The sequence below is a fragment of the Diabrotica undecimpunctata genome, unplaced genomic scaffold (assembly GCF_040954645.1).
Source record: "Diabrotica undecimpunctata isolate CICGRU unplaced genomic scaffold, icDiaUnde3 ctg00000997.1, whole genome shotgun sequence".
NCBI classification, from domain to species: domain Eukaryota; kingdom Metazoa; phylum Arthropoda; class Insecta; order Coleoptera; family Chrysomelidae; genus Diabrotica; species Diabrotica undecimpunctata.
The window spans coordinates 1,791-14,041 of NW_027312047.1; positions in this window are offsets into that span (position 1 = coordinate 1,791).

Sequence of the window (12,251 nt, forward strand, 5' to 3'; positions counted from 1 at the left end):
CATCTTTCACACCTATCTTTTCCCCTACATTGAGCACGTATATGACCAAATCCAAATCTCAAGCGCTTTAAACATTGTAACATTCTGGGTGTATAATTTTCAACCTCGTATATCATTTTTCTATTACTACGTTTGTAGGTATAGACTGGCCTTTAAACGTTACTATTACAGTTCAAGGGTAAAAGCTCCATAGGAAGAAGAAGAATTTCCTGGCTGAGAAACCTAAGAGAGTGATATAGTTGCAGCTCAGTAGATCTATTTAGAGCAGCCGCCAATAAGGTACAGAAAGCTGTGATGATAGAGAACCTCCGATAGGAGAAGGAACTACAAGAAGAAGAATTACAGTTCCACGTTTTTCGTGGATAGTAGATCCATTTTGTTGTACCACTTTCCGCATTATTCTTTTTACATGTAAGACTTCAAACCTCGTTCCAAACCTAGGTTGAATTAATGAAAACAAATCATCCTCTTGTATCTCTTTATCTACAGATTTTATAACAACTTTCCTTTAGGTAAAAAACGTTGGAATATATACCTATACACCTCGTACTGTTTGCTTTTGAAATTTTCAGATTCAATTAATTTATTAGCACCAGCAAAATTATTGAGTTCTACCTTAATTTTATTCCTACCAACTACCGTAATTAGTGTGATATTATTTTCAATTTCAGGTACTGAACGTAAAATTAATCGGGCCGTGCATATCCTGTGTAATTTGCCGAAATTACCGTTTTTATTTTCTATATGTACTATATATGGTGCATTATCTGCTAATTTATGTGTATTATTTAATCTTAAATTTATAACTTTATTTAAATTTGGATTACCTGATCTATTTATTTTATTAAATTGGGTCAAAGTTGCATCGTTATTAAAATCAAATTGGTTACTTCAATTCCTAAATACGAAATATACATTTATTACAGACCACTAGTTTAATGTGTCTTTACCAAGTAATACCGTAAAAGTAAAGAAAAAAACTTTAAAATTGATTTTTTTTTGTAAGAGCTTCAAAATATGCGCCTTTTGATTTGACGTTTGTTTGACAGTTCGTTTTGATAGTTCTGGTTTATTATAAAGTGCGACGCTTGGTTTTTCTGGTAGTTAGATATATAATTGAAAATATTTATCTTTTACTACGGTGTATAACGTGAGAGCAGGACATATCGTATGTGCTAAATTAATTTTGACCATTTTTGAAGTGAATTCTTCTTATCGCACGGTATGATGTTTTTTTTTTTTTTTTTTTTTTTTTTTTTTTTTTTTTATTTCGAATTAACGTGTCTCAACATCTTAGGTCATTGACACGGGAGCAAAGGTTTACAATAGTACTTACAAAGTTATGATACAAAGTATACAATTGTGAAGAATAAAAATATTATGTAAATTATATTTTGTTAAACAATTGAGAAGTCTTTAAAAAGTCTATTAGGCTCTTGAGTCGGCTTGAACCGTTCAGAAGTTCTTCTAGACTATGAGTTATATTGTTGGCAATGCGGGTGGCCTGGTAGTGCTGACATTCTGTGAGGATGTGTTTGACGGTGATAGGAATATCGTTGCAGTGAGAGCATAACTGTTGGTCTGTAGAGGACATAAGATGACCGTGTGTATCCTATTCTTAATCTTCGTATTGCTATCTTTTCTTTTCTGTTCAGAGATGCTAGGGATAAATAGCTGTAAACATTAGGTTGTATTTCTCTGAGCTTTGTGTTTTTGGTGATCCAAAGTTTCTGCCACTTGTCTTGGATATTCCTTTTGAATTTTGATTTTAAGTCTTCTTGGAGCTGTATGTTGTAGACAGGTAAGTTGGATGTAGATGCTTCTTTTGCAGCGCTGTCAGCCATCTCATTTCCTTGGATGCCGATATGAGAAGGCACCCATATTATTGTTATTGAAGTCCCTCGGGAAGTGAGGAGATGGATCGATTCTAATATTTTTTGTACTAAGTGATGTTGATTGTAAATATTTTTTAACGAATGAATTGCGGATAAGGAATCGGTACATAGAGCTACACTTTGATGATTGTCAAAAGGGAACTCGAGAGCTTTTGAAATACTAAAGAGTTCTCCTGAAAATACGCTACATTCGTTTGATATTCGGTATTGTCGCAGCACTGTATCAACTGTAGTGACAGAACAGCCAACTCCATCTGCATTTCTGGATGCATCGGTATAAAGCACCTTATCATAGTGGGATGTATTCACAATATCTTTGAAAGCTTGTCGAAAAAAGATATTATTTGTTTGTTGCTTATTAAATTTACAGAGAGAAGTGTTTATAAAAGGAGGTGTTCTAGACCATGGCGGGGATTCTGATTTTATAGATGCAATTGTTTGAGATAATTTTGTGTCTTGGCACAAGGGTTGTAGGATCTGTGGGATTGAAAGTATACATCTGGGCGAGATTACGAGTCCAGGTCTTGGCGAAGTCAGAAGATTAAATACAGGGTTAGTCGGATTCGACGAAATTCTGCTAGCATAAGATAGGAGTAGTTGCTGCCTCCGGAGATTAAAGGGGGAGTTCATGAGATTCACAATAGAGACTTTCAGCGGGACTGGATCGAAAAGCTCCTAAGCAAATTCGGAGAGCAGTGTTGTGAACAGAGTTTAAAGATTTTAATAAATTATTGGATGCAGACAAGTAAACTATACAACCATAGTCTAATTTGGATCGAATTATAGCTCGATATATTTTGAGTAGTACACTTTCATCGGCACCCCATTGATGGTGGGACAATGTCTTTAACAAATTCATTCTGCTTAAACAGATGCCTTTTATTTCATCGATATGCCGTCGCCAGGTGAGTTTGTTATCGACAGTTAGTCCTAAAAACTTGTAATGATCAATTGACTCTAAACTTACTCCGTTTAGTGTTATTTTGGGTATTTCTGTGCTGTTGTATCTCCTGGTGAATTTAATTATTTTGGATTTATTGGAAGAGAACCTGAAGCCAGTTTTCTCGGACCATGTAGTAAGGGACTCAACAGAATTTTGTAATAAAGATGAGGTTGCAGCTGTGGATTTTCCTTGGCAGTATACAATAAGGTCGTCTGCGTATAGGGCAAATTTAACAGGAGATTTTATATGAGAGCAAATATCATTGATGGCTAGCAGAAACAGGGTAGAACTCAAAGTAGAACCTTGAGGTACACCATTTTCAGTGACATATTTGTCGGATAATACTCCGTTAACTGTGATTCTGAAATTTCTGTTATTTAAAAAGTTGTTTATAAAGCAAAATATGTTGCCCGTAAGATCATTTTCTACCAGTTTTTTAAGGATAACCGACTTACATGTTGTATCGAAAGCACTTTCTATATCAAAAATTACTGCAATTACGTCTTGCTTGGAGGCCATAGCATTTGCTATATCTGTTTGTAGGATCACTAAATTATCAGTGGTGCTTCTATTAGGTCTAAAACCTGATTGAGCAGGGTTAAGGATATTGTTTTTTTCTAGATACCAGATTAATCGCTTATTGATCATTTTTTCCAATAATTTGCAAAGGGTACATGTTAGGGAGATTGGCCTAAACGAGTTTGGAGAGTTGGGAAGAGAGCTGCTTTTTTTGATAGGAAATATAATGGATTCCCTCCATTTGGAAGGAAATTCTTGTCGGGACCAGATTAGGTTGTACAACTCAAGCAATTTGTTTATGGTTTCTTCATGGAGATATTTGAGGAAAATTGAGGGGATGTCATCAGGGCCAGCAGCTGAGTTTTTTGTAGTGGATAGAGCTAGAGTCAATTCTTGTTTAGAAAAGGGTAGGTTTATTGGGTTGGAAATATCGTTAGTTTTACCACTTGCGATGTTAAAAGAGTGTAAAGGAGACTTATTTTGGTTTAGCGTTTTCGATTGAAAGTGATGCGCAAAGATCTTGGCAATACTTTGACTTTGAGTCACTATTTTGTTGTCATGAATTAAGGCGGGGATTTTATAGGTGGTGCTTTGACCTTTCATATGTTTAATTTTGTTCCAAACTTGGCTTGGGGGGTGTGTCGGAAGAAATAGAATTAATATAAAGGTTCCATGAAGTCTTTTTACTTTCCTTTATGATACGTTTTGATTTAGCTTTAGCTAATTTAAACTTGATAAGATTTTCATTAGTCCTTGTTCGTCTATATTTATTCAGAGCTTTCTTGCATACACGAACTGCTACAGCACAGGAGTCATTCCACCAAGGAACTGATTTTCGTGTAGGTTTAACAGAATATTTTCCTATATATTTTTGAGCGGAGTTAATTATGCAATTAGTGAACTGATCAACTAAGTGGTCTATGTTATATTCATATTTAATTAAATTGACTTGATCTCGGACGTTTAGACTGAAATTCATCCAGTCCGCTTGTGCAATACGCCATTTACTTATTGGGGTTGTACGATTTGGGTTTATTGTCTGAGATTAATATAGGGAAATGATCACTATCGAAAAGACTATCTAGTGGACACCATGTTAGAGATGGACCTAGTTTTGGATCACAAAGGCTGAGATCGATATTTGAGAAAGTTCCTGAAGATATATTGAAGTGGGTGCTACAACCAGTATTGAGTAGAAATATATCTTTATTGCTAATTATGTTTTCTATAATTTTTCCTCTGCCAAATGTGCTGTTAGATCCCCACATTGTGCTGTGACCATTAAAATCTCCTACGAGGATGAATGGGGGTGGGAGTTCTGCTATTAATTTAGAAATTTCTGTATGATTTATCCCCTTATTAGGTGGTATATATATATTGCAAATAGTGATTTTATGAGGACACCAGAATGAAACAGCTACTACCTCTAAATTAGAAGTGATGTTAAATTTTTCGGAATATATATCTGACGATATAAAAATAATCTGATGATAGCCTATGTAATTTTTTAGGTACGGATTTTGGGTTTCCTTTAAATTTGTTTCTTGTAGACAAAGAATATCTGGAGTGGTCTCTTGGATAAGTTGTTGGATGCGTTCTAGACGGGCGTAAAACCCATCACAATTCCATTGTATTAAAGAGAAAGATTATTTTAAAGAGTTTTGGGAGGCAAGGGAAGTAATCAGAGTAAGATTCATCGTCACTGGATCTGTTTGTGAAAGACATTGTAATGTTATTGTATCGTTATTTTCTGCAGATTTAAAATTGTATTGATGTCTGATTTTTTTTCATTAATCGTGTAAATCTATTTTTTATTGTTCTTTGAGAAAGATGCGGATAGATAGAAATCAAATTGGTAAGGAGTGTATTGATGTCGTTTTGTAAACTTTAGGGCCTCATGATAGGGGTCACTGCTGCCTTTAGTATTTTCTAAAAACGCAAAAAGATCGTTTAAGGGAGTATATTGTTTTGTGGATTTTTTGTTGTAATATTCGGTAATGTCAAGTTTGGTAATATCAGAGATACTAGTATCATCCGTTTTTCGCTTTTTCTTTTTGGATTTTCTTTTAGTTAATTTCATTAGGGATATAAGGCGGTTGCATTTCAGAGGTTTCAGCTAACGGAGTTGTAGGAAGACTAGATTCGTCATTAAGTGATTCCGAAGGAGGTCTTTTTTGGCCTATTACTGGAATGTCTTGAGATGATTGGACGCTTTCATTTATATTCGTGCTAGGTTCATTGTTAGAAATGGGAGCTCGGGTTTCTGACTGTATAGGAATAATGACCGATGGGGGGATTAATGCAGTTATTTGCAACATGTCCTGTTTGCTTGCAGACAAAACATTTCCATTCTATCTGTAGAAAGAAAAATTCTATGTTCATGACCATCATATGGAATAGTTATTGATGTTTGTAGTTCGTAGTTATCAGAAGGGGGAAATATATAAACTTGGCGCCTGAAGCTTAAAACATGACTGTATTCATCTCCAGGGATACCTGCTTTGAGAAACGATATTGGGGATGCTAGTTGTAAGCCAAGACGTTTTTATAGCATTTTCAGCTAGATCATGTGGAATAAAAGGTGATATATTTGAAATAACAATTCTTTTGGTTGGAGATATAAGTCTTCGAATATTTAGTGAAAATGTATTAATTTGAATTAATGGATGAGACTTTATCAATTTTTCGACAACTTCAGAATTAGATTAAGTAAATACATACCCTATTATTCGATATCCTGGATGCGAAGCAAATGTTCTTTGGCCCCAATGATAGTTCCGATTGCATGTACATAATCGTATAGCTTTAAACTATTCTCAGCATGAAGAAGCACGGCCTGGTCCTTTTTTGGGAACGTTGGTCTAGGTGCTGATTTTACTGCAGCCGTGTAAGATATGTTACTGTTGCTGGTTGGGTTTGTGTTGGTTACAATTTGGTTTGTTGACATTGTTGGATTTGAAGCATCCTCGTAGTCAAAGACAGCTTCTTGCAATTTGTTTGTATTCATTGTTGAGTGTCAGAAGGCGGCAACTTATCATACACCATAGTGATGGAAGTTGCCTAGATATGGAGCAACTAGTGTAATGTCCAAAAATGTTGTTATTTTCTTGTAAGGTTATAATGCACTTAATGAAATATTGTTTATACAAGTTTTAACGATTATATGCACCCGCGAAAGTACACGTATATATTTACACTGCACTTTGTTATTGTCTGGAACAAGTATAAATCGCAAAACAAGTTTAAAAAACTATTATAAACACTGTAAATTACGAGAACGGCAAAAACGATTGTTTACTCGTTCAGGCACCGAAGTGGAATCCGGTATGATGTTTTGCACGGGCCCAAAATCCTATTTAGCGTGACTAGAAAAATCGAGACGAGTGTAGTAAACCTTGCGGTATTCCGTATATACATAATATGCATACATATACACTTATTATAATTTTAAATAATAAATTTTTTTATAACAACGCGAGAACGACTGGATCGATTAGGTTAATTTCTATTTTAAAATATTTTTATGAAAATAAAAATTAAATAAAATTATAATTAATAAAATTAAATAAATTTAATAAAATTTAAAAAAAATAAATAAAAATTAAATGCAAATAAATAAAAATTAAATGCAAATAAATAAAATTAAATAAAATTAATTAAAATTAAATAACATTAAATAAAATTAAATAAAATGGAAACAAAATTAAATATAAATAAATAAATTCTATATACTTAAACGAAATTATAAAAAAGTATTAAATAATTATAATAAATTATAGAATATTATAAAAAATTATATAAATAATAAAAAATTATAAAAAATTAAATAAAATTTAATATTCCTACTAGAAATAAAAACAACCATTCGTGTATTTTTTATACGGACAATCTGCTACCAATAAATTTACCAGAATATTCCGAACAGAAATCAATTAAGCGGTTAATGGAAACAGAAAATAAGTTACGTGGAAACATTTATAGTCCAGTCGTCAGAGAGTTGACCTCTAAAAAATCATACGACAAGCTGAATTTTGCAGAAATATTAATTTTGAGACCCCAAAAAAAGATGCAAAAAAATAACCACTTTTTACTTCCGGCCTTCCCCCTAAAACCCCCCTCGCAGAGGAGTAAAAACAAAAAAAAAATCGATTTACCACGAAACTGTACACCATAGAAAAAAACCTTTTAAATAAAAATTGTAGCTAAGATACTTTTAAACAAAAATATTTACGCGCTATCTCAGAGTAAGCATTTTTTGTGTGGAATAAACCGTTCTCTTAGAAACAACACTTAAAGCGACCGTCGATTTTGCATGTCAGTTACTTGCGCGAAATCAATGTTCAATCAAATTTGTATCAGCTCGACGGTAAAAACTGGATATCTTTTGATCCAAATGTCCTATAGACAAAAATCAAGATACGTTTTAAAGACAAAGAGCTCAGCTATCATGTCAATTTTTGTATTTTGCTGAGAATAACTCAGTTTTTATAAAGGTGTTAAATAAATTAACGTGGCTCGATTTTTGCCAGTTTTTACAATTCTCGTGAGATTAATAAAATTGAATACTTTCGTTGACAAGTTGTAGTAAAATTTCCATTTTTAGAGACCAATCTTTAAAATTTATGACATGAAATTTTAATTTTAAGTTGTGGTAACAAATATGAGGCATTTGAAATATGAATAAAAAATGCATAATTTAATGTTTTACATTACAAACAATCACACGTCACAGGAAATACATTTAAGAAAATGGTTTTTGGATGTAGTTTATTGCAAAAGTTTTATTCTTTTAAAAAACGTACTAGTCTAATTAAACAAAAAAGTTTTTAATGATTTAGATCGTTTGTTGTGTGAAAGTTTAAATCCAGTATTTTTTAAGCATATTTCAAGTTTCTCACATTTGTTGCCAAATTTCATGACTAAAATTTCATGCTATAGGTCTTAAAGGTTAGGCTCTAGTAATCGAAACTTCATAGTGACCAGTTAATAAAAGGGATAGACTGTATTGATCTCGTGAAAATCATAAAAAAATGGCAAAAATGGCGCTACCTTTATTTATTTAACAACTGTATAAAATTTGAGTTTATTTGCGGCAAAATGCAAAAACTGCATACGAAAGCTGAACTCTTTACCTTTAAAACGCATCTTGAATTTGGTCGATAGGTCACTTCAATCAAAAGATATTGAATTTTTACGACGAGCTGATATAAATGTTATTGATTTCGCGCGCGTAACTGACATGCAAAATCGACGGTCGCTTCAAGCGTTGTTTCTAAGAGAACGATTCATTCTACATAAAAAATGCTTATAAACATATTTGTTTAAAATTATCTCAGCTACATTTTCTATTTAAAATATTTTTTTCCACGGTGTACAGATTCTTAGTAAATTGATTTTTTTGCGTTTTTACCCCCCTGCGGGGTGAGTTTTAGGGGGAAGCCTGGGGATAAAAGTGGAAAACTCTTTGCTTTTTGTTTGGGTCCCAAAGTTGACATTCTCAGCAAAAATCAGCTTGTTCGTATGATTTTTAGAGGTTCAGTGGCATTTTCGTCTCTGACTCTCTGACGACTGTAGTATTAATAGACATAAATCAAGCTGTGCATCAACTACCAAATTTCCCTTAGCGGGATTATCCCATAAATCAAGAGCATAGAAATATAATAATCCTTCCAACTATCCCCTTCAGACCTGTGTATGAGAGTTTTAGAAATATTTTACAATATCACAAGATATCTTCTAGTCAGCCGAGTAATTCTCTCACTCACTTTGATGCTGCATGTGTACAAAGCAACACAATAATGGAATCATGTCTAAAAGTTATAAAAGGAGATACGGTAAAGGGAGGAGAGATGGACCAGGAGGATAGTCGGTCCGCTAGATATACCTGACCAAGCTTGGCAACAGGGCAAGTCGATCCTACTCTGTTGTTTCGTTTACTTAACATTAGTTGCTTAAGAGATGCCAGTTGTAATGCATCGGTGCGTACTTGTAGCAGTGTTATTTACGATAATTGAAACTGCCACGGGTGATAATTTTATTTTACTTTTTTTAATTTCATTTTTTGTAAAAACATGTTTGGCCGATTATTTGTTAGTTTATTATTGAACTATATTTAAAATGTGTATTATAGAGTAAGAACTACTGCTGTAGTCTGCTTATTTTAAACAATACGGGCTGGTCCATCTGTCCTCCTATTTGAGGATAGATGGACCACTTACGAGGAGAAAAGTTGGACCAGTATGTTTTGTTTTAGGATTATGCCCAATATATATATTCGAAAACAAAATACACCCAAGAGAGGTAACTGGACCTCTAGGGAGCTAAGTAATACCGTAGATGCTGTAAAGAATGGTGATAACGCGCTATCTCAGAGTGCCAAAGTATTTGGAATACCCAAAACGACTTTAAAACGCCGAATAAAAACAAACAATATGAATAAGATGAACCGATTGGGTCCAGATTGTTCTTTAGGAACTGCTGTTGAAGCTAAAATCGTTAGCCATATAAAAAACTACAAAAAGCAGGCTTTGCACCAGCCAGAACTGAAGTAAGAATCATGGCCTTTAATTTAGCTCAGCGATTAGGAATCCCAAATAAATTTAATGTCGAAGAAGGTAAATTTTTAAATTCATAAATCTGATACAAGAGTTACTTATTGTCTACTTTTAGGTAAAGGTGGTAAAAAATGGTTAGAACTCTTTTTGAAACGAAGACCTGAAATTTCAATAAGAAAAGCTGAGAACACCTCAATTGCACGAGCTTTAGGAATGTCCTAAGAAACAGTTGATAACTACTTTTCTGATCTCGAGAGAATTATGACCGAATATATTTTTTATGATAAACCCGGACACATATTTAATACTGAGGAAACAGGATTACAATTGAACAATGGAGCCGGTCAAGTTCTAGCAGAAAAAGGTTCAAAATGTGTTCCTAGAGTAATCCCTGGAGAAAAAGGTAAAACGATCAGTCTAATAGAGTGCTGTAGTGCAGAATGGATTTTCTTGCCCCTATATTGCATTTTTAAGGGGAAAAATAAAAAAGACGAGTGGCATTATGGTATGCCACCGGGTTCCAAGATTAGGATGTCGGAAAAATCAGCATACGTTAACAGTGACATTTTATTGGAATGATTATATACACACTTTTTGCCGAGAAAGCATCCAGGTAAAACCTGATTAATATTAGATAGCCACACATCCCATACGACCAACCTGGATCTACTAGAATTTGCAGACCAAAACGAAATAATTTTATTTTGTTTGCTATCCCATACAACACATTATCTACAGCCTCTGGATCATGCTTTTTTTAAGTTACTTAAAAGCAACTTGTATGCTGAATGCCATTTTATGTTACAGAATAACACAAACAGGGTTCTAAAACGCCTTCAGTTTGGTAAACTCTTAGGTCGAGCATGGGAAATCCACGGGAATTTATCCGTTTAATCCACTTATATTCTCAGAAAATGCATTTTTGACACACGCCCCATCAGTAACAGAAACAATGAATTTTCCAGTTAGATCAGAATCCCCTTAACCAGGTCCCTCTGGAATCAGTGGTAAAATATCCTTGCATGGTAGCCCAAACAAGTCATCAATTACTGATGAAGATATAACTCCCGGAAAGGCTCCTAATGAGGTAACGCCCGTGCCTATATCGGCAGCATCAGTAAAATGAGACCGTAAAAAAATAACTGGAAAAATTACTGCTCAAGATTTTATTAAAAAAGGATGCCTTGATTAAAAAAAGCTCAAAACCTATAGAAAAAAACGTAAGAGAAAGCCAAGTGAATCGTCACTATCTGAAGATGTTACTCTAAATGACACTAGTAGTGATAAAAACATGAGTGATATTGAAAATGAATGTGTTGGGTGCAACGAGGACTATCGCCAATCATGTAAAAAAGATGACTGGTTACAATGTATTTTTTGTAAGCGCTGGTTACATGAAACTTGTACTGGCTTCGCTAATCTCTGTAACAAGTGTGGTAACAAGTCTCTTGCTATTAAAAAGAAGAAGGTTTAGCTTGGTCTATCTCTCCTACTCCTAGTGGCCCATGTCACCTCCACAGTTGAGGAGAGATGGACCGATGACGTGCCATTGCATTATATTTTTTTTAGGTTTAAGAATTATAATTTCTAGTTTTTACTTTTGTTTGCTTGGTATTTGTTTTGTTTTACCAAAACAAATATCAATATTAAGTTATGTTAAACAATTTTTTTCTATTCTGATGTTTATTTACTAAAGAAGCACGCTTCAGTTTTCTAAAAGGTGGTTCATCTCTCCTCCCTTTACTCTATACCGACAGATGATAAGCAAACGTTAAATTCAATTAAAACTAATTATTAATATGTATATAATGTAAACAATGGAAATGGATGATAAAACTATCAGAAAACATGACTGGCCTTTTGGCTTTGCCAGTGCCATTAACTTAGGAAAAAAAATTAAAACTAATATTTTACCAATTATTAATAACATTCAATTGTAAAATAGTGCAATTAAATAGTAGGTCAATAATTCAAAGAAAGGGTGTATTAGACAGATATATATTTGAAAATAATATAAAAATCGTTTTTCTAAGCAAAACCTGGGTACGCAAACAAATCAATATACAATTCTCATGATTTAATTGTCTTAAACTTGATCGAGATCATGGTTACGGTGGTGTAGCAAATAATATTACCTTTTACGAACCCAAGCAATTTTTATAATATAAATAATGTAAAGCGTGTATCGGTTACAGTCAAAATAGGTAAAAACAAAGTTAACATTTATTTTTTACATGCAAAACCACATCTTAGGGTACCATCAAAGCAGTTGAACTTGTTTTTCAATAGCTTACAAAAGCCTTTCATTGTAGGTGGTGACTTTAATTGTCACCGCACAGC